The sequence below is a fragment of the Hippopotamus amphibius genome, chromosome 8 (genome assembly GCF_030028045.1).
Source record: "Hippopotamus amphibius kiboko isolate mHipAmp2 chromosome 8, mHipAmp2.hap2, whole genome shotgun sequence".
Lineage (NCBI taxonomy): Eukaryota > Metazoa > Chordata > Mammalia > Artiodactyla > Hippopotamidae > Hippopotamus > Hippopotamus amphibius.
In genome coordinates, this window is record NC_080193.1 from 46,550 (window position 1) to 71,966 (window position 25,417).

Consider the following 25,417-nt stretch of genomic DNA (forward strand, 5'->3'; position numbering starts at 1 on the left):
GATGCAAATGCTGTAAAATGGACCTGCTGGTGGTTGTACAGCCCTGTGAACACGCACCCACCACTGAGCTTTATACTTAAGATGGGTGAACATGTGGTATGGAAATTAAATCTCTATAAAGATGGTATCAAAAGTGAAAAACTGGAGGCTTCCAGGCCCACCTCCAGAATCTGACGCCAGAGGTGTGGGGTCTGGCAAGACCTGCGTGTCTGAAAGCCCCGTTGTGTTCAACCAGGTGGTCTGAGGGCACCTCACGAAATCCTCCCCGTGGCCTCACAAGCGTGGGGCCCTCGTGTGGTTAGGCCTCAGGCAGAGAGGCTGGATTCCGTGGCCTTGCCATCCTCTCTTAGGGACTGTGGCATCGTCTCCGTAGAAGGAGGTGGGTCAGCTTGAACCCTGCTTCCCTCTTCTGCACGTTTCTTCTTTCTCTCCCGGAGATGGTGCCGGCCGAGCTGTGCCAGAGCTACCAAGGCAAGAGCATCACGCATAGAATGACCGAGCAGTCTGACCGGGGTGGGGGGCTCCTCAGAGGCAGTGACCCAGGGACGAGGTCCCGGAGCCTCCTTCTGAGTGTCAGGGCCCCGGTGCCCTGCTCACGGGAGTCCTTGTCAGGCTTGATGGCTGAAGCAGCCACGGTATCGAGATTTCACTGGTAGAAACTATTCCTTTGCTTCCCTGGGAGAAGCAGGTCTCCTTCTACTTTGTTGGGGAGACCCCCTTTTTAATAAACAGAAATGATAAGCTGCAAGTACATATTAAAAATTAGGTTACTCCCCAGGCAGCCACAGATCTGTCTTCTGGAATTAGATTTGTTCGCATTTCCTCAACTTTTAAATAATGGGATCGTGAAGCACATACTTCCTTTTGGTTTGACTTTTGTTCGGTGTCTTTGAGACACATCCACACTGGGACCTCACGTCTGTTATCAGGCAGGGCTGTGCTGCATCCACGTGCTCCTGTTGCTTCATCCATGTACCTGCTGGTACGTATTTAGGGTGTTCCTAGTGTTTAATCATCAGAAAGTAAGCTTCTGTAAGCATTCTTTTATGTCCTTTTATGGTCATATGCTTTCGCTTATCTTGGGTAAAAAACCTACACGTTCAAAAAAAAAAAAAAAAACACCTACACGTTCAATGCCTGGGTCATACAGTAAGGTATGTAAAAAAAAAAAAAAAAAAAAAGTTTATAAGAAATTGCCAAGCTGCTTTTCATAGTGGTTGTAACATATTATATGACCATCAGCAGTGTATGAAAGTTCCAGTTCCTCCATATCCTCACCAAAGCTAAGTATGCTCTCTTTAAAATTTTAGCTAATCAACTATGTCTATAGTAGCATCTCATTATGATTTTAATTTGTATTTCCTTAATCATAAATAATGTTCAGAATCTCTTCATGTAGCTTATCTGTAATCCAAATAGCTTCTTTAATGAAATGCTTGTTGAAATATGTTATCCTTTTCTGTTGCATTGTTTGTTCTCTTATTATCACATATTGAGAGTTCTTTACATATCCTGGATAAAAGCCCCTAGGGAGATACAGGATTTGGAGGGGAAAAAAAAAGATTAGGTTACATGAGAAGTGGGCACCCAGGAGTGCCCTTCCCTTGTCACGCCCCCTCCCCGCCGTGAGGTAGCTGTTCTCCCGACTTTGTGCCAGTGATCTCGTCCTCACAGTTTACCCCCAAGCATGCATCCCTAACTAACGCCGCCCAGCTGCGCCCAGCTCCGCGCTCCGGACGTGGGTACACCGTGCAGGCTGCTTTGCTGCTCCTGGTGGCTCAGCACGGTGTCCATGAGATTCTCTCATCTCGCAAATATAGTTTTTTTTAATAATTTTTATAATTTTACCAGCTGTCAACAAAAGCGCACGCCACTGCTGTGGAACATCCCTCATATGTGTGCGCATGGTTCATGTCTGCATCCACCTGTGACGGCCTCCAGGTGGGTTTCAGGTTTGGCTCCTGTGCCACAGAGTCCATGTCTGTGTGTCCTGGCGTAGTGCTGGGGGGTTTGTGTGTAACCTGGAGCAGCGCTGTGGGTCTGTGTGCATGGACGTCGCTATCTGAGGCCAGACTGTTTCAGAAGTGAAAGTTGCACCCCTGCTGGGTACAAGGCTTTCCATCTCTCCACGTCCCGCTGACATCTGACACTGTGTCTTTCCTGTCTGCCGGTCTGCTAGGTGTACACACTTTTCCTTATGGTTTTAACCCCTGGGTTATTAGTGAGGTTGTGCATCTTGCTGCATTCATGGACTATTTCCTGTTGTTTTTAAAAAAGTTTTAAAAGTTGTGGTCAAATACACATAACATAAAATTTGCCATCTTAACCATCTTTAAGTGCACATTTCAGGGTCATGAAGTAATTCGCACTGTTGGGCAACCCCAATCGCCATCCACCTCCAGAACTTCTTCATCCCTCACACCTGGAACAGTCCCCACTGAGCACTCCCTCCCCGTCCCCCCTCCCTCAGCCTGCCCCCCCCCCACCTTCTGTCCCTGTGCCTCTGACTGCTCGAGGGGCTTGGACGCGTGGATCAGGCACTGTCTGTTCTGTCGTGTCTGGCGTCTGTCACGGAGCATAGTGCCCTCAAGGCGCGTCTGTGCTGCAGTCTGCGTCAGAACGGCCTTCCTCTTCAGGCTGAATGACATTCCATTGTATGGATGGACCACGTGTTGCTTCTCCATTCATCCACCAATGGACACGTAATATCTACATTATTCTCACATCTTATAATGTTTGTGGAATCACTCAGAAAGTCCTATGAAAAATTAAGACAAGTTGTGGCCAGAAGACATACCCTAAATGAATAACTACATAAAGCTCATTAAACGGAAAGGAAATGATAAAAGAAGGAAACCTGAACATCAGGAAGGAAGAAAGAATAACAGAAGTAGGGAAAATAAGGGTAAATTCAGGGAACTTTTCTTTTCCTCTTGAGTTTTCCAAATTATGTTTGACAGTTGAAGCAAAAATTACAACACTATCTGATGTGGTTCTCAACATATATAAAAGCAATGTATATGACAATTATATCATGAATAGGAGAGGGTAAAAGAACATAAAAGGAGGGAAGGTGTCTACATTTCATTGAAACTGGTAAGATGCTGATACCAATAGATTGTGATAAGTTATCTATACAAAATGTAATACCTAGACAGTACAAAGAAACACACTCAAAAACACTACAAGTCAAGATGGAATCCTAAAAAAATCTATATCTCTCAATATAAGATCAGTACTATCTGATAATATGCTTAAAATGCAATTTATGTTTACAAAACTAAGGCCTTAAAGCCCAATATTATTGTTAATTTAAAAAAAGTTGGTATAACAATAAATATCTGGTAAGTTAAAGGTAGTAACAAAATGTTCCATATAACTGGGAGAGATCTAATAGCTCGGTAAAGGAGTAAACATCAATTTTTAAACTTTTCACATAATGACAAAAAAGGTTAAAATTCTATGGACTATGTCTGGTCATTGTGCTTTAAGAATTCATATGTTTTTACTTTGCCCTTGGCCTGTAATCTTAATACAGCAACTGGTGATTGCACCCAAAATTTAACCAAGAATCATGGATGCTCATCTCTTAAAATATTTAAATATACCTAGGATTTTTACTACCACAAGAGTGAAAACCAGAATGGCTTTATCAACAAAGAACTCATGTATATAAAACTTAACATATACCCATGCATTGAATCACTTACAGGTGGGCTAGCCTCTGGCTGAATGTCTTAACTTTGGAGAACAAATTGCTTGTATTTTCCATCCATGTCATGAAATGAGCTCACAAAGAATAGACCCCCCATACTCTACAGAGGTTAAGTGCTGCAAGTAAGAATACCTGAAAGCTGTCATCATGTAAGAACTGCCAGCTAAAACACCAAAACCTTCAAATTAAAATGAACTTGAATAACTGAAAAAAAAGTCCTATGAATCAAGTCATTAACCATTAAATTTTTCTTAAACTTTTTATTTTTAAAAACATCAAAGCTAAGAAAAAGGGAAGAATATACGTGAGCTTCACTTATGTTCAGGAATTAATGCTTCACGGTATTCACTTTATTCTGTGTGTGTGCTGTCCGTGTGCATGTGCCTGTTTGCATACATGTGCTATGCACGTGCACAGGTGTGTGCATGTGGGCAAATGTGTGCATGTGTTCACATGCTAGCGTGTGAGTATGTCTGTGCTGGGCAGGTGCACAGGTGTGTGCAGGTTAGTGTGTGTGTGGGCAAATGTGTGCCTGTGTTCATATGCTAGCGTGTGAGTATATCCGTGCTGGGCGCGTGCATATGTTTGTGTGTGAGCTGCGCGTGCTTGTGTGCACACCTGTGTGTTTGCCGGAACCACTTGCAAGTTGGCTGCAGACTGAATTGGGCTGCAGATATGTCCGCAAGCATCTGCTCACACAATCCTGCATAGCCACGTAAAGGTCACGGATCTCGGGGATTTGAAAGGGTGCAGCAGGACACCCTAACACGGAGTCTGTCTCCGATGGCAGTCACTGTCACGGTAACGTCCCCTGCGTGCACTAGGCTTGGCTGCACTGAAGGAGGGCCCGCCTGCATCTTAGGACTATGGGCCCAGGCAGAGGGGAACAGGCCCTGCAGGACCAAAAGGGGTCTCATTTGCCAGTCCATCCTCCCCACTCCCTCAGCCCCTGACAGTCCAGCCTTGGGACCCACACCTGCTCAGGCTCCAGGGATGTGACCCCGGCCCAGGTCACCAAGGCCTCAGGGGAAGAGATTTGGCATTTCTTTTTCTTTTCCAATGTTAATTTTTATTTTGTATTTTGTGATTTACAATGTTACAGGCTTTTTCCTCTTGTTTTTCTTTCTGAGGTGTACAGTAACATGATTCACTGCTACATAGACCTATATATGTTCTTTTTGGAGTTCTCTTCCCGTATCGGTTATTACAGGATGTTGAGTAGGGTTCCTTGTGCTGTACCCTGGGCCCTCGGTGATTACTCTGTAAACAGTAGTGTGTATATACTAATCTCGACACACTCACTTCCCCCTGCCCACCACCCTTCCCTGTCGCTCACCATAAGATTCTTTCCTAAGTCTGTGAGGCTGTTTGTTTTGTAAAGAAGCTCATTTGCATCCATTCTTAGGTTCCACCTGTACTTGATATCACGAGATATTGGTCTTTCGCTGTCTCATGTCCCTTAGTACGATCACCTCCACCTCCTTCCCCGTGGCTGCAAGTGGCATGATTTCATCCTTTTTCAATGGCTGAGTCACATTCCATCGTGTCTTTGGACCGCATCTTCCTTATCCCTGCTTCTGTCCTCATACACGTAGGTTGCTTCCACGTCGTGCCTACTGTACACACTGCTGTCACGGTCACTGGGGGGTTCTCGTCTTTGAAAATTTTGATTTTCTTAGGATCTACTCTCAGGAGTGGGATTGCTGGGTCACGTGTGGCGTCTATGTTTAGTTTCTTAAGGAACCTCCATACTGTTCTCCATAGTGGATGCACCGATTTCCATTCCCACCCACAGGGCAGGAGGGCTCCCTTTTCTCCACACCCTTTCCTCCACTTATTGGTGTAGATTTTTTGATGATGGCCATTCTGACCTGTGAGAGGTGATACCTCATTGTAATTCTGAGGTGCGTTTCTCTCACAATTAGTGATGCTGAGCATGTTTTCATGGGCCCAAGGGCCATCTATATGTCTTCTTTGGAGAGATGGCCATTTAGATCTTTTACGCATTTTCTATTACATTGTTCATTCTTTTGATATTGAGCTGCAGGAGTGGTTTGTACATTTTGGATGTTAATTCCTTATGGGTACCTTCGTTTGCAAATATTTGTTTCCATTCTAAGGGTGGTCTTCTCGTTTTGTTTATGGTTTCCTTTGCTGTGCCAACGCTTTCAAGTTGAATTAGGTCCGCTTTGTTTATTTTGGTTTTCATTATTCTGACAGGTGAATCAAAAAAGAACTTGCTGTGATTTCTGTCAAAGCGTGTTCTGCCTCTATTTTCCTCAAGAGTTTTGTAGTCTCCGCCCTTACATTTAGATCTTTCATCTATTTCTTTCTGTGTATGCTGTTAGAGAGTGTTCTGATTTCATTCTCTTTTTAATGTTCTAAGGAACCTCCACACTGTTCTCCATAGTGGCTGTACCAATTTACCTTCCCAACAACAGTGTAGGAGGGTTCCCTCTTCTCCACACCCTCTCTAGCATGTACTGTTTGTAGACTTTTTGACAATGGCCATTCTGACCGGTATGAAGTCATACCTCCTTGTAGTTTTGATTTGCATTTCTCTAATATTGAGCAACGCTGACATCCTTTCACGTGGCTTTTTGTAAACAGCGTGAGGAAAACGTACCTCTTGCAATTGGCTTCTTGAACGTCTGCCCTCTTGGGAATCCTTTCTCGATGACCTATGCCAGGACAGTTGTTTGAGGGCAGCTGATTTTCCTTTACAGCCCGCAGGCCTTGTGAATAGTCAGCGCCCAGAGGCACAGGTTTTCAAGTTCTTATTTCAGGAAATACCCACAGGGTGGCAGCATTTCTTCATGCCCCACTCAGTTAAATTTCCAATTGAATTTTTATTTTATTGGAGTAGAGTTGATTCCCCATGTTGTGTCTGTTTTAGGTGTACAGGAACCTGACTCAGTTATCCATAGACGTATGTGTATTCTTTTTCGGGTTCTTTTCCCATGTAATCTCTTACAGTGTGCTCAGGAGAGTTCCCTATGCTGGCCAGTGGGTCCCTTTCGGTTGTCTATTTGATGTATTTCAGTGTGTGGTACGTGTTAATCCCAACCTCCTAATTTATCCCTCCCCTCAGTGTTCCCTTTTGGAAATTGTAAGTTTGTTTTCTAAGCCTGTGAGCCTGTTTCTGTTTTGTAAATGAGTCCACTTTGGATGCATTGATAGATCTCACCTATAAGTGATAGCTTCTAATATTTGTCTTTCTCTCTCTGACTTACCTCACTCAGTATGATAATCTCTCAGTCCATGCATGTTGCTGCAAGTGGTATGAGTTTGTTCTTTTTTTATGACTGACTAATATTCCACTGTATACACGTACCACACATTCTTCACTTTTCTGTCATTAGACATTTCAGTTGATTCTATGTCTTGTAAATAGCACTGCCCTGAAAATAGGGGTGCACGTGTTGTTTCCAATTAGGATGTGCTCCAGATCTAAGCCCAGAAGTGGGACTGTCAGGTCATGTAGTAACCCTATGTTCAGTTTTCTGAGGAAGCTCTGTACCGTTCTCCAGAGCAGCTGTACCGGTTATATCCCCACCAACAGCGTGAAGGACTCCCTTTTCCCCATACCCTCTCCAGCATTTATTCTTCGTAGATTTTTTTTGATGATGGCCATCCTGAGCGGTGTGAAATGATACCTCATTTTTAGTTTTGATTTGCCTTTCTTCAAGAATTAGTGATGTTGAGTATCTTTCTGTTTTTTGTTTTGTTTTGCTTTGTTTTGTTTACATAGTGTGAGTAAAATTTACCTCCTGAAGTTGGCTTTTTGAAAGTCGGCCCTGCATTGAATTCTTTTCCGACGATTTACCCCAGGGCTTTCTTGGGGACAGGTGTCATGTACAGCCCCGCAGGCCTTGTGAAGTTTCAGTGCCACTGGGCGCCGGCTTGAAAGTTGTTGTTACAGGAAACAGCCACAAGGCGGCAGCACTCCTACATGCTCAACTCTGGTTACTCGGGAAACGAGCCTGGGGCAAAGTCCTGTTCCTGGGCTGTCAATCAGAGTGGAATGCGCCCTAAGAAACACCCAAGACTTGTCTCATTACTTCTTCCCCCTCACCCTCTACCACCCACCCTGTTCACTCCCCAGTGAATCCCAGCTCCTGGAATACCACCCTTCTGAGGGTGCTGTCATCCATAGTTGGGGCGACCTTTAGGAAGGAGGCTGGTGGCCCCCTGTGACCCAGCAATCCCACTCCTGGGCGTAGACGCTGAGAAAACAAAAATTTTAACAGACACGTGCCCCCTAGCGATCATGGCAGCACGCTGTACAAAAGCCAATACATTGAAGCAACCGAAGTGTCGGAGGACAGAAGCATGGATAAAGAAGGTGCGGCCCAGAGACACGATGGAATATGACTCAGCCATAAAAAAGGGTGGAATAATGCTAACCCTAACCCTAGGGTACATCTGCTAATTTAAACCTCCTGATTCATGCCTCTCTCCCACCGTTCCCCTTTGGTAACCAGAAGTTAGTTTTCCAAGTCTGAGGCTTTGTTTTGTAAATTAGTTCATTTGCATCAATTGTTACACACCAACTATAAGTGATATCATATGACATTTATCTTTCTCTGTCTGACCCATGTTGCTTAGTATGATCGTATCCAGGTCCTTCTGAGTTGCTGCCAACAGCCTTTTTTCATTCATTTCATAGCTGAGTGATATTCCATTGTACATATGGACCACATCTTTGTTATCCACTCAGCTTTCTATGGACATTTTGGCTGCGTCCAGGTCTAGGCTCTTGTAAACACTGCTGCACTGAAAGTTGGCTACATGTGTCTTGTTGATTTAGGGTTTTCCCCTGGACACACACCCAGGACTGGAATTGCTGGATATTTAGATATTAAAAGAACCTCCATACTGTCCTCCAGAGTGGCCAGTAGCAATTTACATTCCCACTGCAAGTGTAGCAGCGTTCCCTTTTCTCCACACCTTCTCCAGCATTTCTCCTTTTAGACTTTGTGATGATGGCCATTCTGACTGGTGAGAGGTGATACCTTGTAGTGTTGATTTACATTTCCCTCATAATTTACGACAGTGAGCACATTTTCCTGTGCTTTCTTTAAAAAAAAAAAAAAACCACAGTGAGTAAATTTGCCTTTGGCAATCTGGTTCCTGAAATTCTGCCTTGTTTTGAAGTCGTTTTCAATGACTTATCCCAAGGCATTATCAAGGGCAGGTACCTTTTACAGCCTCGAGGGCCTGGTGAACAAGCAGTGCCCCAGCACCTGTTTTCAAGTTGTTGTTTCAGGAAACAGCCACAAGGCGGCAGGATTTCCTCGTGCCCGACTCCGGCTACTGGGGCACCCTGAGCCTTAGGGAAAGTCCTCTTCCTGATTGGAAATCAGAGTGTCATGTGCCTGTCCTAACAACCAAGGCCTTGTGTCTCTGCTTCTCCCCACTTACCCATCTCCCCCCCTCCCCCCAGCAAATCCCAAGCTGTGCCAAACTGCCTGTTGAGGGTGCTGTCTTCCCCAGGTGGGGAGAGTCTAAGGAAAGAGGCTGGAGCGGGAACCCCACCGCCAGGAGATGTGGGGATGAGATGACTTTTCAAATCTCTTCCAGCCCAAAGGGTCCACCATTTTTTGGGTGTCCCAGGCATGTTTTAGCTATAGGGGGGCTCGCCTGCACTGGGATATTTGGGACCCTGCAGCGTGGTCCTGGCAGTACAAGTTCAAGGGGGCCGCATGTCCTAGCACATCCTCCCCAGCTCCATCAGCCCCATGACAGTCCCGCCATGGGACCCAAGCCTGCTCTGGCTCCAGAGATGTGACACCAAACAGGCTCACTGTGCCTGAACAAATTGAGTAAACATTTCTCTTTTTTCCTAATTTACTTTTAATTTTTAATGGAGTATAGCTGATTTACAATATTGTGTTACTTTTTTGTGTACTGCCACTTGATTCACTTATACAGAGATCTTTTATTCTTTTTCACATTCTTACATGTTCTTAGATACCCTTTTTCAGTTATTAAGGTGGTGTCATATGATTACCACATGATTTACCAGTCCCACTCCTAAGAGCATATCCAGAGAAAACCAGGATTCAAAAAGACACATGCACCAAAACGTGCACTTCGGCACCACTTGCCGTAGCCCAGACCAGGAAGCAACCAAAATGTCCAAGGACCCAGGAATGGATAAAGAAGTAGTAGTTCCATTATTACTCAGGCATGAAAAGGAAATAATGCCAATCGCAACAACCTAGACGGACCTAGTTGTAATCCTACTAAGTTAAGCAAGTCAGAAAGAAAAGACAACTATCATATGATATCACTTCTAAGTGGAATCCGAATATTAATAGCAATGAACCGATCGACAAAAGAGAAACAGACTCACAAAATTAGAAAACAAGCCTATGCTCACCAAAGGGGAAAGATGTGGGGTAGGGATAAACTAGGAATTTGGGATTAACAAATAGATACTATTACCTATAAAACAGAAAATCAGCAAGGACCTAGCTATACCCTGGGAGGTCTACTCAACACTCTGTCGTCACCCTCATAGGAAAACAATCTGAAATGAATAGATATATATATGCATATGTGTTCATGAAAAAGACTCTGTACACCTACACTCACACAACATTATCACAGAAACTCCAAGAAAAAATAAAACTGATTTTAAAACATAGAAGACGAAGAATGGATGAGACACTAGCATTTGGCTGTTTGTTCTGGCATATTCCACGCTAATGTACAACCCCAAAACAGCACTTCCACTAAGGCTCTGGTTGCCAGAGAAACCAGAGTTGGCTCGAAGAAATCCTGCCGCCTTGTGGCCATTTCCAACAACAGGAACTTTAAAACTATTGCTTACGGGGACTTCATATTCACAAGAGCTACTGGGCTGTAAAACATACCACCCCTCAAAACACTTCCACGGGTAAGTAATCCAAAAAATAATTTAAAAAAGGGCAGAGTTTCATGAGGTCAATACCAACCGGTAAATACTGCTGGCCTGAAAGAGTTTAGCAATCCTAGTTTAACTGTTACTTGTCCTTCAGGAAGCTCACACCTTAAACACTCTGACTGTACATTACATCTTGCACCTAACACTCTCTGACTCTGTGCGAATGACATCCTACACCTGGTACTTACACCACCTACACTCCCTTGTAACAAATTACCCCTTGGAGCGTTCTGCATTTCAGAAAGAAGCTCACAGGCCAATGACCCAGAGTCGAACACACCCAGGTACCAGGCCGCCTGGTGCCAGCTGTGACCGCTGTGAAGTGACACCGGAGGAAGAACATGAGACCTTCACCACGATCCTATCAGCCACCCCGTCCTCCAGCCCCGGTTATAAAACCTCTCCTGATTCCTGGGGGGCAGGGGGGGCACATTTCTTGAGGTGCTAGCCTGCTGTGTTCCCTCTTTGCCTGGCAAAGAAGAAAGTTATTCTTTCTTTTCCTCCAGAACTCTGTCTCTGTATTTCTGTGAGGCGTTGGTGCCCAGAGAGGCAAGATTTGGGGCATCACTATCAACGTTATAGAGATAAATATAGGAAATCTACATGACCTTGGACTTGGTCTGTAGATCTTGAGCTTTGAAGTTTAACACACAAGACAAAAAGCCGATCCAAAAAAGAAAATATTATTGTGGACTTTATATTGATAAAATTAAAGATTTCTACTCTTAACTTATTCAGAAAATCAAAAGACAAGCCACAAAGGATCTGGACTCAAAACAGACAGAGACCTCTAAAACAATCCCATAAAAAATGGGTAAGGGTCTGAACACTCAGCCAAAAAAGATATACAGATAGTAAAAATCATACAAAGATATGCTCAACATCATATACCATTATGGAATTACATGCTAAAATCATGAGATATCACAGCACACCTAATAGGACTGCTAAACTCAAAATATGACAGTACCAACTGCTAGAGGGCGAGGAACGGCAGGAACTCTCCCCCCTCCCTGGTGGGACGCACGTACAGCCACTCTGTAAGACATTTTGGCAGTTTTTTCCAAAGCTAAACAAGGCTCACCTTGGGATCCAGCAACCGTGCTTCCAGGATTTAGGCAGCTGCTGTGAACATCTGTGCCCAAATGCAAACAAGGATGCCGTTATGCACAGCAGCTCTACTTATAACGGCTAAAAACTTGAAGAAATCAGAATGTCCTTCCATAGATGAAGGCATACGCAAACGGAGGTACATTCATGTCAAGGCGAGTAGAATATGCCACTTCAAAATATGCCTCTCTGGCAGAAGAATGATTTCAGTCTATTCAAAAAAAGAAAAAAAATCTCAGAAAGCTGAGTAGAGATGGCCCTTTTGTGAAGGACATGTACAATAGAGAAATCTCCATTTATGAGGGGGTGTCCCTCTTTGCACCAGACATAGAAGGATAACAAAATCTCAAGAAATTCTTATTGTTGGAGACGTGCTGACTTACACGTGCAAACAATCATGCCCTTGTTGACTGCGCTTTGCATGATAGCCTGCCGTACCTGGCGTCCCCCCTCCCCCAGCATCTTTCTTGTTTTCAGCTGAAGGTGGTATTTAAGGTGATGGCTCTGGCCATGGCAGGGAGTGACTCAGCGTTCCTTGGTATCCCCCATGTGTAAAGGAGGTGGACATGCTGTTACACTTCTGTCTTCTCCTGACAATCTGTCTTTAATGACAGGGGCAAGGGGGTCTCAGCCAAGAACCTGGAGGAGTAGAGGGAAGATTGTTTTCCCTCCCAAACACACACAATGGAACACTTCTCAACAGAAAGGGATACACCATCCATGCATGGAAAGACATGGATAAATCTTCCGTATATACTGTTAAGTGAAAGAACCCAGTCTGAGGAGGCTGCACACAGTGTGTCCCCATGTCTGACATTCTGGGAAAGGCAAAGCTACATAAATGATAAACAGACCATGGGGTGGGGAGTTTGAAGTGTTTCACGTGATACTTTTAGGATGGACACCTGCCACTACGCATTTGTCCAAGCCCACAGGTTTGTACAGCGCACGGGGTCCACCATGATCTATTAAAATTTAGTCATTTTGAATGTAGGAATATGGCAGGATGGAACAGTCAAAATGACAGAATCTAACTGCATTAGAAATGTATAGAAAAACCACACTGTAGAGGATGGGGTAAAAGGTGCTGCCCTAAGTTAACTTTGGAAATGAACGGAATCTGTAGATTAAAGGCAAAATGGACCATACATAAACAGTGGGCTTTATTTTATGAAGCTCTTTCCAGGAGGTAGCGGCTAACAATTCTGAAATTTCGGCCCGTGTAATCTGAAACGGAGACATGAATTGATAGATGACAGATGGTGGGAGCCAGCCTCCTCGCTGCGGGAGTGGGAAGTTACAGATACGCACGGAGAGAGCCTCTGCCCTGGTAATCCTGGATCTGGGCTTCCTGGGAGGAAGGTGTGGGGAAACTCACAGATCTTGACGCGGGGCAGACCCTGCAGACGTGGGAACCTCACACCCCATGTCTCCACCCACACCTGCTGCAAACACTGAGCCTCCATGATCAGCCAGTTGCAGCTTTTCAGACGTTCTCACGGCCAGGCAGGTACAGGACTGTGAGGGTCTTGCATGACCCCTAAGCTGTCCCAGAATCCAGGCCCGGGAGGGTGGAGCCGGGTTAGGGGTTACTGGCATCTGAGCAGCAGGTGAGAGGAAGAAGGAAGACCAGTCCTGAGGGCAGAGGTTCCCTGAAGTCTGTGAGCCCTGCCTGGGACCCTGATGGGATTCATCCCCAGCGGGGACATGGGTGAGGCCTGCAGTGGTTCTATGCTCCACCCGGGCCCCTCTAATGAAGCCATGGCAGCACCGGGCTCACAAGTCTCCTGGCGGTGTCTCAAACTCTGACACGAGCGTTTTACAAAGGAACCAGAGAGGGAAGCTGAGCCCCTAACGGCCACTCCTTTCTGGCTCCGAGTTGCTTCCAGCAGGACCACCGTCACCTGCACCTAGTCTGCTGTGACCCACCGGCCCCCGCCTGGCCTTTCCTCTTCCTCCCTGCGATGATTCCAGTGACCCTTCCAGCCTGGACCCCTTGCCCAGGCCAGGCGCCTCTGTCCAGCCACCGCATCCCCGTCTCACCTTGGGGCTAACAGGCCCCTCCGAGGACGGCGACCCTGCTGCTCCCCACACCCAGGAGGCAGCCCCACCTCCCTGGTGGCTGAGCCCAGACACCTGCTGGGACCGAGCAGGACCCTGTGGGGACTTCCCGGGACAGAGCCCTCCCCCACATGCTCTGCTGTGGCTCCTCTCAGAAGCGCCTGGATAATAGTATCTGATGCAGGCTTCCTGAGTTGTCTTATAGATGCTAAAACCACCACCAAATGGAAGAAATCAACTACTTGATGATCTTGAACACGTAGCCCCAGAGCTTCTGGTGCCTAAGAATTTGTAATGTTAACTGCCCGGTTACCTCCCCATCAACCAGAGTACAGGGCACCCGCTGACCCCACACCCTGCAACCCCCCCTCCCTCACCTGGCCTTTAAAACTGCTTTGCTGAAACCCTTCAGGAAGTTCAGGGCTTTGGAGGACAAGCCACCTGTCCTCCTTGAATTGGCACGTTTACAATTAAAGCTGCACTTTCCTTCACCACGACCTGGTGTCAGTAGACTGGCTTTACCGCCCTTGGGCAAGAGGACCCAAGTTTGGTTCAGTAACGCTGGGGCCTCCCAGGCTCCCCCTCTCCTTGTGCCCCAGTGACCGTCAGCAACTCCTCCAGAGCCCATGGCCAGTGCCCACACTAACTCCCCTCTCCACCCACAGCGCTGGCCCGGGCCCGATCTCGGGCCCGGTTCCTCCATCAGGCCCTGACAAAGCTTCCTGCCCCCAAAGTGCATCTCACACCCCACCCCAACGTGGTCTTTCTGAAGCATAAACGAGACCGTGACTCTCTCCCGCCCGTAACCCCCCCAAAGGTTTTCCCCATGATTGCTGGGGTGTCTGTTGGGAGAGGCGTGCACTGCGGCCCTGAGAGTCCTCACCCCGAGAATCCCCGGCATCCCCACTAGGCTGCTGGCTCCTGGCTCCCCCGACACCGAGCCCCTCAGCAGGCCAGGCAACACGGCACGAAACCCCAGAACCGCTCCCCTCAGGACAGGGCTGGTACTGCCTCTGCCTGATCGAAGAGAGCAGAGCAGCGTTCCCCAGCTGGGACACAAACTCTGCACAAGTGGCCTCTCCTGAGCCCTCACATCACCTCGTGGGACCTGAGGGAAGAACCGAGGCACGTGTTGGTTCCTAAGCAGGATGGTGTGGGCTCAGTCGTGTCCCCCAAATTCACAAACTGAATCCCTAACCCCTAGGACCCCAGGATGTGGCTGTATTTAGAGATGGGGTTTTTACAGAGGTGATCAAGGTAAAAATCAGGTCCTAGGGTGGTTGCTAATCCAACAGGTCTGATGTCCTACAAGAAGCGATTAGGACACAGACAGGCACAGGGGAGACCATGTGAGGACGTGGGGAGAAGACGGCTGTCTACACGTCAAGGAGAGAGGCCTCAGTTGAAACCAGCCTGCAGACAGTTTGATCTGAGACAGCATCCAGGACTGGGAGATGTCTGTTGTTGAAGCTGCCCAGACTGTGGTATTTGTTACGGCGGCCCCGAGCAGCTCAAACACGGGGTAACTCAGGTCTCAGACTAGACACAGCCCACTCTCCATTCCCCCAGACATGAGTTATAGGAGCCTCAGGAACGGAGGAGGGGGTCCTTGAGGGGAGGCACAAGATAGAGGATTTTAGGCATAACTTGACTGCAGTCACAGTAAACGAGCCTGAACTACATTCCCACCAGATGGTCTTGCCCTGTCTGTACACCCACATCGGGGCCTTCATTCTGAACTGCAGACCTTTGGTTTCACCACCTCCACTGAGAGCACAAGCTTCACCTGTGTGGACCGCCTCCTATAGGATTTCCAGAAACACACAGCACTGAAGCGTCACAGGACCCAAAGACTACGTGCTAGTGTCTGGGCGACCCTCACAGCAGAGCCGCCCAGCTGCCCACCAGAGCCCATTTCCCTTCTTCCTGTTCACAGCCGCCCTGCACCTCCCAGCCTTCCTGACCCTTGCAGCTGGGGCAGTGTCTCGTGTCACCAAGGGCAAGCAGTGGAGGTGGCGAGGGCCTTGGCCAGCCTGCATCCTAGGACGGAGGGCATGGTGCCCACGTGGTCACCCCATCCTGCTGGTTGGAGCCCTCCTCCCACAAGCAGGGAGGAGAAACAAGGTGGACAGAGCCTGGACCCTGACCTCTACCTGCCCTGGACTCTCATGTGAAGGGGAAAGAGACATCCGGAGCTTCAGCCCATTTGGGGGAGACACTTCCAGCAACAAACCTTTGTCCTAAAAGCCAAGGTGCCTTACAAACCCCTCCCCACCTATTAATCTCATCACACTTTTTCTCAAACCACAGTTCAGGCTGAGACCACCACTCAGGTGATGGTGCTTCAGAGCAGCCCCTTTAAAAGAACCCTGGAGTTCAGTTCCCCCAGCCCTGACTTCAGTTTAAAGGAGAAGTTTCCTTGACAACCTTGACAAACCTGCTCGGTTTGCTTGACAACCAATCTTTGCAATCTCCCAAACTCTCCTCCTTCAAATATTCCTGTTCTAGGCTTCCTGAGCCCAAAGTGACAGCGCCGTCATCACGCGCCAGGAAGCGACGCCTCCAAGCCCATAGTGATTGGTTACGTGATGCTATTGATGATGAAATCCCAGAAGAGCCAGCTTTCACGGTAAACACTTCTGGACTTAGCACTGGGCCCCTTTCCACAGATGGGATGGAGTGGCTGTTTTCACAGGCCCCGTGGTGGAAGAGCTCACCTTCTGATGAAGCCAGGCCTTGATCCTTTCCAGGTGATTCCAGGCTCTCCTCAGACCCCACCCACATGGCTGCTGTCTGTACCAGTCTATACAGGACCCTGGTAATCTCCCAAAATGACGGTTGTTTTATACACAGATAATGGGTTGAATGGCAGCCACAAAAGATATATCCCCCCAGAACATGTGAACAGGACCATACCTGGGAAGAGGGTCTTCGGAGACGTCGTTAAGGATCTCAAGGTGAGTTCATCTTGGGTTAGGGTGGCCCTCAATCCAATGACAGTGTCCTTATAAGAGACAAAAGAGAGACACAGACACAGAGGAGAAACCACACGAAGGTGAAGGCAGAGATGGGAGGGAGGCAGCCACAAGCCTGGGGACGCCTGGAGCCCCCAGAAGCTGGAAAAGGCAGGAAGGACCCTGCCCTGGAGCCTCTGGAGGGACCTCAACCCTGCAACACTTTGATCTAAGAGTTCTGGTCTCCGGGACTGGGGGAGGATGAATTCCTGTTGTCTTAAACCACCCAGCTTGTGCTCATTTGTTACAGAAGCCACCGAACAGTCACACAGACCCTGCTCTGTAGGATCCTGGAAGTGTGGGTCTCACTAAAGGCTGGTAGAGGCTGGATTACAGAACCCTTAGAGTCAGTGTTGGGCTCCCAGAATCCTAAAGCGGTGGCTGGACACCCGAATGTTGAGGGGTCAAGTCAGAAGCCCATCCCAAAGGGTTCCGGCTACACATGGCATCCCCAGGTTCTTACACCTGTACATGTGGGGGGTACGTATTTCCATCCTGATTCAGGACCTCTGATGTCACCATTCACATTGCTAATTAAGAACTCACCAGTTACACAGGTGAAAACCCAATCAGGACACTTGCTACAGGGATAAACAAATCTGAAGTTGGTCAGAGGTGGGGACTTTCTCACATGCAGCCGGCAGCCTGCAACAAGGAGCGTCCTCACTGGAAACCTGGTGGACCATGCGGAGGCGTCTCTGAGTAAACGTCAGCTGACCCCCAGGCCAGCTGCTCCTGCACCTTATCCACCCTCCCCAGGTCAGCAGACCTACGTATGTGCAAAGACCTTACAGGCTGGAGGGAAGGGCTTGGAGCCACCCCAGCGACAGCACGCTTCCTGGTTGGCTCCTGCCGGCCCGGCGAGGTGGTCTTGGCCCCGGGCACTCTCCTGGTGACTTTCCATTTCCCTCCCTGGGTCACCCCTCCTGGCCTGGCCCCCACTGCCTTTTACTTGCTTCCTCACCTCTGCCCGGGGAGAACTTCCAACAGCAGGTACAGGCAACACAGCTTCTTCCTTAGCAGGTAGCAGCCCAGCAACACCTGTAGAAGGTCCAGCACAGGTCCACTCAGACCAGACCACCCACGAGACCGTGGCCCCTCGCTCCTTCCTGCCGGCCCAGCCCCACAGCCACTGACGGGGCAGGAAGTACGGCACCAGGCACAGCGGCAGGCGCTCTTGCCGCCTGGAGGGTGTTTACACAGACCTCAGCCCAGGCGCACCTGGGGAGGGCTGGCCCGCCGGGTCACGCTGCCCAGGCCGACCAATCCCCACCCACCAGGGGCTCACAGTTGCAGAAAATGAGACTTACTGTGCCAGGTATAAGGAACAGGTGTGGGACCTGAGGGTCAGGATAGACATAGGGCTGCAGCTCTGGCTTTCTTTCTAATCGTTTTAACAGGCCAACGAGTGGGAGACAATTTCAAGAAGACCCTCTCCTCACGAGAGGAATCCAGGAGTCAGGGAGAGGAGGGGTGGTGGGTGGAGACAGGGGCCTGGTACCCTGGGTGCAGTGGAAGCTGCTGGAAGACCGGGTGGAGGGAGGCTGCACAGAGTGAAGCCCAGGGTCACAGACCTGTCCAGGAGCTCCTGTTTCTTAGTTCAGGTCCTGCTCTGAAGTGCTCAGGGTCAGCTATGACCAACTGGTTGGCTGGGGGGCAGTCTGCAAGGAGGGCTGTGTGCACGGTTCCTGCGTGCAGAGCCCTGCACAATGCCTGCCCAGATGGGCCCCATGCCCTGGGAGGGGCCTGCCCACGTGAGCCCCGTGAGCTCCTAGGTACTTGTCCAAGAGAACCCAGTGCGGTGGGAGGGGCGTGTGAATGAGTGCCCTCTCTGTGCAGCCCCCACGGAGTTGCTGTGCGACTTCCCTGTGGGCAGCGCCGGGGTGAGATGAGAACAGGGGGTGCTGCGGGCCCCCTGATCCCCTGCCGGGGCCCATCCAGAGTGATGAAGTCAGTAGGCACATACTGGCCACTGTGCTGCAGGAGGGAGGCCCCGTGGGGACCTCTTGGTTCTTCCACTTGACACCACGGAGGCCTCCCCAGGACAGAGCGGACAGCCTGCCCCGGGCAGGTGGGAGCTCCTGGTGACCCTGCAGGGGACATGAGAGGGAAGGACCTGCCAGCGTCGGCCCTTCAGGCTCTGGGTCGGGGAGCCCGTGGAGTGTGGGTCCAGCTGTGCTCACCAGGGAGGCCTGGAGGAGTCGGGCAGGAAGCACGGGTGTGGTCATCACCTGTGGGGAAGCGTCCCACCCAGCGTCCAGTGGGAGCTCTCACCTTGCACATGGGTTTCAAGTCCACAGCTCAGACCAGCTTCTCGCGGCGTGGTTTGTTTTCTAGGCACAAAGCAAAGTCCTAATATCTGCTCTGCCCACTGCCCGTGAAAAGGCACGTCTGCTCTGGCTCCAGGTGCTGCCTCTGGCTCCCTCCTGACTGGATGCCCGGTAGCCAGTGTCCCCACGTCGTGAGTGTCAGGTGGTGTCATACGTGGGGGACGAGAGCACACGGTCCAGGTCCACAAGGGGCTGTGCTGTCCACGGAGCTGTGGCTGCGGCTGTAGGTGTTCCTTCCACCCACCCCACGGGCAGAGACCACCGTCCCCTTACAGACTGTTACCAAGTAAGGACCCTGCTCAGGCCGTAGCCTGGCCGCGGCTCTCCACCTGGATGGGGAAGGGTTCCTTTCTCCATTCGGGTTCAAATAGGTGAATAACGAAACCACAGCTGAGACCAACACAGCACAGGCTTTATCCAGTGGCCAAAGAATGGAGAAGAGGGAACTACGTTCACAGGTCAACTTCTCACCAGCCTGGAGACAGTGACTTCATTTTAAAGAGTAAAGAAAACGGGAGGAGGCGCGAGGCCACTGATGGGGAGGCTGACGCGTTTCTCTTCCCGGGAAGGGGCAGGGCTTTTCCCAAGGGCGTGGGGGTGCCACCTCCTTTTCACCCCTTTTTCGGTCCTTCATGTTCAGTCATGGCCATGGGTAGGTGTGTCACTTAATGTGCTGATTTAGTACATTCAACATATGATGAGACTCAGGGTCTGCTGGAGGTCAGATTCATTGCAATCTTGTTCCCAGCTGGTTCCATCTGGTTTTTTTTTGTTTGCAGCTTCCTTTCTTATCTCTGGACCCTTAAAGACTTAGGTTAACTCCTACTAAAGGCAGGGGTTGGAAGACAGCCCTGTTAAAGGTGGGTTCACAGGTTTTGAGCACGGGCCTGGAGCAGCTCTGACAACAAGGTGAAGAGGCTGAGACGGGCGGTCTGTCTGACACCTGCACTGGGGCCTGAAGCCGGCATGCGGAGGCGGTCAGCAGGAGGGATGTGTCAGGGAAGGTTCTTGGTGTTTCCACAGAAGATGTGAACGTGGGTCCAGATGCAGAGCTGCCTGCAGACACTGCTACAGAAACCCCGAGTCTTTCCTGAGAAAACTGAGCGGGGAGGGGGCGGAAGAGAGGATTCAGGCACCAGGGCAAACACCTTGCTCTGGATGCTCTCCTGGGTAAGTGGGGGCCTAGCAAGAGGGGCTCAGCCTACAAAACCCCAGAACAGCTCCAGAACCACTTCTGGAATGGCAGGGAGAAGTGGGTCTTCCACCTACCGGATGTGGAGGAAAGGGGTGGGGTCTGCAGGGCCACCCTCACCTTCAGGGACTTGCCTGGAGCCTCACAGGACTCTGCACACGCTTGTGTGCTCACCGCTCCGATGGGTCACGGCGCACAGTAGGGATGCACGGGTGGGGGGGTCCCCGCTCCGGTCCCCTCGTGACCCTTCACGCCCCCTCCTTTCCTTGAGGGTCTCTAGGGTGTCTCTTCCCCCAGAAACAAAAGGTCAGCAAAATACCAATGGAATTTTACGGAGAACTGGAACAAAGAATTCTAAAATGAGTAAGGAAACACAAAAGAACCTGAATAGTCAATACAACCTTAAGAAAGAAGCACAAACTTGGACGTGTCACACTCCCTGATTTCAAATTCTACTACAAACCTAGATTAACCAAGCCAGCATGGTATTAGGACTAAAGAAATACACACAGATCCACGGAACAGAGTCAAGAGCCCAGAAATAAGCACATGCATATGTGGTCGATTCATCTGTGGCAATGGGGAAAAGTTAGCCTCTTCAATGAATGGTGCTGGGAAAACTGGACAGCTACCTGCACAAGAATCAAACTGGAATCCTTTCTCATACCACCTACAAAAGCGACCTTAAAATGAATCAAATACTTCAGTGTAAGACCTGAAACCATAAAGCTCCTAGGAGAAAACACAGGCAGTACACTCCTTGACATCAGGCTTAGCCATATTTTCTGGATCTGTCTCCACAAGCAAGGGGACACAAGGAGAATAAACCGATGAGACTCCACCCAACTGAAAAGCCTTTCATTGGCAAAGACGACCATCCACAAAATGAAAAGGCAGCCTACTGAACCTGAGGAAATATTTGCAAACAATACATCTGAAAGGGGGTTCGTATCCAAAATGGACGAAGAACTCACACAACTGGACCTCCAAAAACTACAAACCCAAGTAAAAATTGGGACCGAACATTTTTCCAGAGTACGTACAGATGGCCATGAGACACACGAAACTCTGATCAGCATCAGTTATCATCAGGGAAATGCACGTCAAAAGAACAAGGAGATTATCACCTCACATCAAAAAACAAAAAAACCTATCACCCAAAAGACAACAAATAACAAGTACTGGCGAGGGTGTGGAGAACCCCTCACCCATCTTCCTGGGAATGTTCATTGGTAGAGCCACTACGGAAAACAGCAGAGAGGTTCCTCAAGAAATTATAAAACTACCACATGATGAAAGAATTACACTTGGAAGTATCTTTCCGAAGGAAACAAAAACACAAATTCCCAAAGACACACACACCCCTATGTTCATGCCAGCTTTATTGACAATAGCCAAGACATGGAAGTCACCAAAGTGTCCATTAATTGAAGAATGGATAAAGATATTTTCATACACACACACACACACACACACACACACACACACACACACACAGAATGCAATATGACTCAGCCATAAAAAATGGTATCTTGCGACAACATGAATGGACGTAGAAGGCATTATGCTAAGTGAGATATGGCAGACATAGAAGGAGAAATACCTTATGGGACTTCCCTGGTGGCGCAGTGGTTAAGAATCCGCCTGCCAATACAGGGGACACGGGTTCGAGACCTGGTCCGGGAAGATCACACATGCCTCGGAGCAACTAAGCCCACGTGCCACAGCTACTGAAGCCTGCGCACCTAGAGCCCTTGAGACACAACTATTGATCCCCTGTACTGCAACTACTGAAGGCCGTGCACCTGGAACCCGTGCTCTGCAACAAGAGAAGCCACGGCAATGAGAAGCCACGCAGCACAACAAAGAGCAGCCCCCACTCGCCCCAACTAGAGAAAGCCTGTGTGCAGCAACGAAGACCTAATATAGCCCCCCAAAAAACAAAACAAAAAACAAAACAAACAAAAACCAAAAACAGGAGTCAGGGTTCCTGGCAGGCTCTCCCACTCTCCCTCGGGCAGTCTTCCATCCTCGTTGGGTCTCAGTTTAAAACCGGGGACATCGGACTATAATTCATTCCAGGAACCGTAGCCTATTGAGGGGGAGGGCAAATAGCTACTCTAAACTCTGGATGAGAGACAAAAACCAGATTTACAGAAAAATACGTCATTGCTGGTTTTCAAACAGACAGGTAGGTATACGGAAGGCTGGAATCCCCCGGCCCTTCACGATTTGCCTGGGGACCTAATCTGCGAAATTCTTATACATCAACAGATGGCTGTGAGCCGGGCTTCTACAAAATAAGAGTGTCCCACGCAAAGAACGACCCAGTAGTGCTTTGTACCGCACCAGCCACAGAAGGGCAATGGCGGCAGGCTGTGGAAAGCCAGCAGCATTTACAAATTAACTCCCACGGCCTTTGCCAAACTTCGGTGGTACCTCTGAGTTTTCTGTTTCCTTCCCTTTTCCGACTCTTTTCTCAATAAATGCACATTTCTTAATGTCACAGTGGAAGCAAAACAGACCTTTAATTTTTAGACCTCAATTTATAAAACAGAGGTTCCAGGGGTTTTGCTTTTAAAATAAAGGACCACATAATTTGAAAATCGTACAAGTTCTAATTATTCCGTTCCAAGACACCGAACACACTGCGTGGAGAGGCCATGAAAAGGCCCCTCTCAGCGGGGAAGCCACCGATTCCACGATGAAAGACCAGCAAGGTGCCCTCCGCCCTTCTTTGCTGCCTGGGTGGCCCCCATGGTTTTAAATCCATGCCCCCTGGCAAGTTCCTAAGGTGCAATTCTGAGACCCTTCTTTTTCCCATCCCAGCAGGTGCCCAAGGGCAAGCCGGCCGGGGCCAGAGAAGTGCAGGAAGTAGGGCCAGCTGGCCAGAGTAGGGGCTGGGGGAGTCCCAGCTGGTGAAATCACAATGGAGGATAAATCCCTTAGACTTCCTATAGGCCAAGGGCGAGTCCCTCAGGGCAACTGGCCCCTCTCAGGTTCTACTTGCAGAGACCTCTCGGCGAGCATCTGGCTGCTTGGGAAAACCGCGCGGGAGTGAGCTTTACAGCTGCAGATGTTCTGCACAATGGGAGGGGATGGGCTTGGGGATGTCCTCAAAAGCCTTCACCCCAAAGGCGAGCCCTTCCCTGCGGCCGCCAGGTTAGGGGGCTCCGTGACTGTGCCAAACAGGTCGGGTGTAAAACGTGGTTCCCTCCTCCACGCACCCCCACCGAGCCCCTGTCCCCTTACCTGCGGCCCGCGCCCCTCGGCTCCGCGCTCGGCTGCCGCTGGGGTGCCGGGGACTCACGGGAGGGGTGGTTCCCAGCCGCGGCGCGCAGGCTCCCTAGACCCCGCCGGCTCGCCCGGGGCGGATGCCGAGGAGCCGGGGGGAGGCGCGCGCCAGGTGCGCTCTGCCCGGGACGCCCACTTCCGGGAGAGGCGCGCGGACTGCAGCTGCGCTCGGGTGAACCGCAGCCAATGCCCAACAAAACCTGCCCGGCCGAGGCCGCGTTTGCGCTGCACAGCACGGTCTCCGCACTCAGCGCAGGGGCGCCTGGGGCCGGGCGTGTCCGCTCCTGCGAGCGCGAGGGGGGAAGCGGCGCCCCTGCGAGGCCCCGGCGCGCGGGCTGATGCGGAGGCGCGGAGACCGCTGCAGGCTGGACTCCCCGAGCGCAAGGCTGCCCCGAGGAGCGCGCGGCGGGGCCAGGCTTGCGCCAGGGCGCGCTGCAGGCCCCAGCAAACAACCCAGTTTTTCAAATGGAAAAAGGACTTGAATGGACCCTGCTCCAGATAAGACGTACAAATGGCCAACAAGCAGGTGAATAGACGTTACACATCGTTAGTCCTGCTGGAAATGCAAAGTAATACCAGAGTGCGTACCTTCCAACAGTAGAAGGCCTGTAATCAAGAGCACTAAAAATAACACGTTGGCAAAAATGTAGAGACATTGATACAGAGTTTCCCATTGGGCAAAATGAATGGGTTCTGGAGACGGATGCTGAGAATATTTGTACAACCACGTGAATGTAGTTAAGGCCATAGAACTGTATACTCAAAATGGTTTAAAGGGTAACTGTTATGTGTTTTTAATCACAATGAAAAAAAAAGAATGAAGCACTGATGATACATGTTAGAACAATCTCTGGTCAGGAAACGAAGATCCCACATGCCACGCAGGGAAGCAAGGAAGGGAGGGAGGGAGGAAGGGAAGAGAAAATAAATGAAGGGAGGTCTCAGGAATGGCTTCAGAAAAATAAAACTGGATCCGAAGGAGAAAAGACGTTTCCATAGCGTTGGGGCAGTGATGGAGCTTGAAGCAGACCTGTGGACAGGATTATAAGGTAGAACCATGAAACGTCCACTTTGGGGTTTATGTGCTGATTCCCTGGCAGAGTATGGTAGTATTGGGTAAAACACACTGGAGTATTTAAAGTTTTTTTTATACACTTGAAATTACAGGAAAGTAAATGACTTTTTCAAAACAACCATGTCATAACATGCCAGAAATACAGACATCAGACTTTGTTACAGAGGCCAAATCTTGTATCAGAAAGTGAGGAAGGACTTCCCCCAAGGTGCAGTGGTTCAAAATCCACCTGCCAATGCAGGGGACATGGGTTTGATCCTTGGTCTGGGAAGATCCCATATGCCACGGAGCAACTAAGCCCACGCACCTCAGCTACTGAGCCTGCATGCCTAGAGCCCATGCTCTGTGACGAGAAGCCACCACACTGAGAAGCCCATGCACTGCAGCGAAGACACAATGCAGCCAAAAAAAAGTTGATGTTAATTCTCACAGATTAAAATAATATAATAATAATTTAAAAATGCTACCCAGAAAGTGAAAAGACAGCCCACAAATTGGAAGGAAATACTTGTACATTTTATACCTAATAAAAGTCTATCTTTAGACTATACGAGGGTGAAAATTATCCACACTCTGGCTGTAGAATTTATAGAAGTTTTAATATGGCTGGAGTGCAGATAATTTTTGACTCACACTTGTATCAGGAAACTTACCAATGGAAACAGAAAGAACTCAGTTTTTACAATGCACAAAAG

At 49.2% G+C, this 25,417-nt stretch overlaps 1 long non-coding RNA gene across 2 annotated transcripts; it reads right to left on the reverse strand.

Annotated features, from left to right (window-relative positions):
- Positions 1-1,816: 1,816 nt before the first annotated feature.
- Positions 1,817-23,763, reverse strand: LOC130859608 (uncharacterized). 2 transcript variants are annotated; one of them, XR_009055228.1, is made up of 8 exons: positions 23,606-23,763; positions 19,106-20,260; positions 17,796-17,872; positions 17,378-17,505; positions 16,734-16,821; positions 11,731-11,967; positions 2,487-2,758; positions 1,817-2,259 (listed from the first exon to the last, which is right to left on the reverse strand). It is a non-coding gene; the product is annotated as an uncharacterized LOC130859608 (long non-coding RNA). The 2 variants fall into 2 exon arrangements; XR_009055227.1 differs by lacking the exon at positions 17,378-17,505.
- Between the last annotated feature and the right edge of the window lie 1,654 nt (positions 23,764-25,417).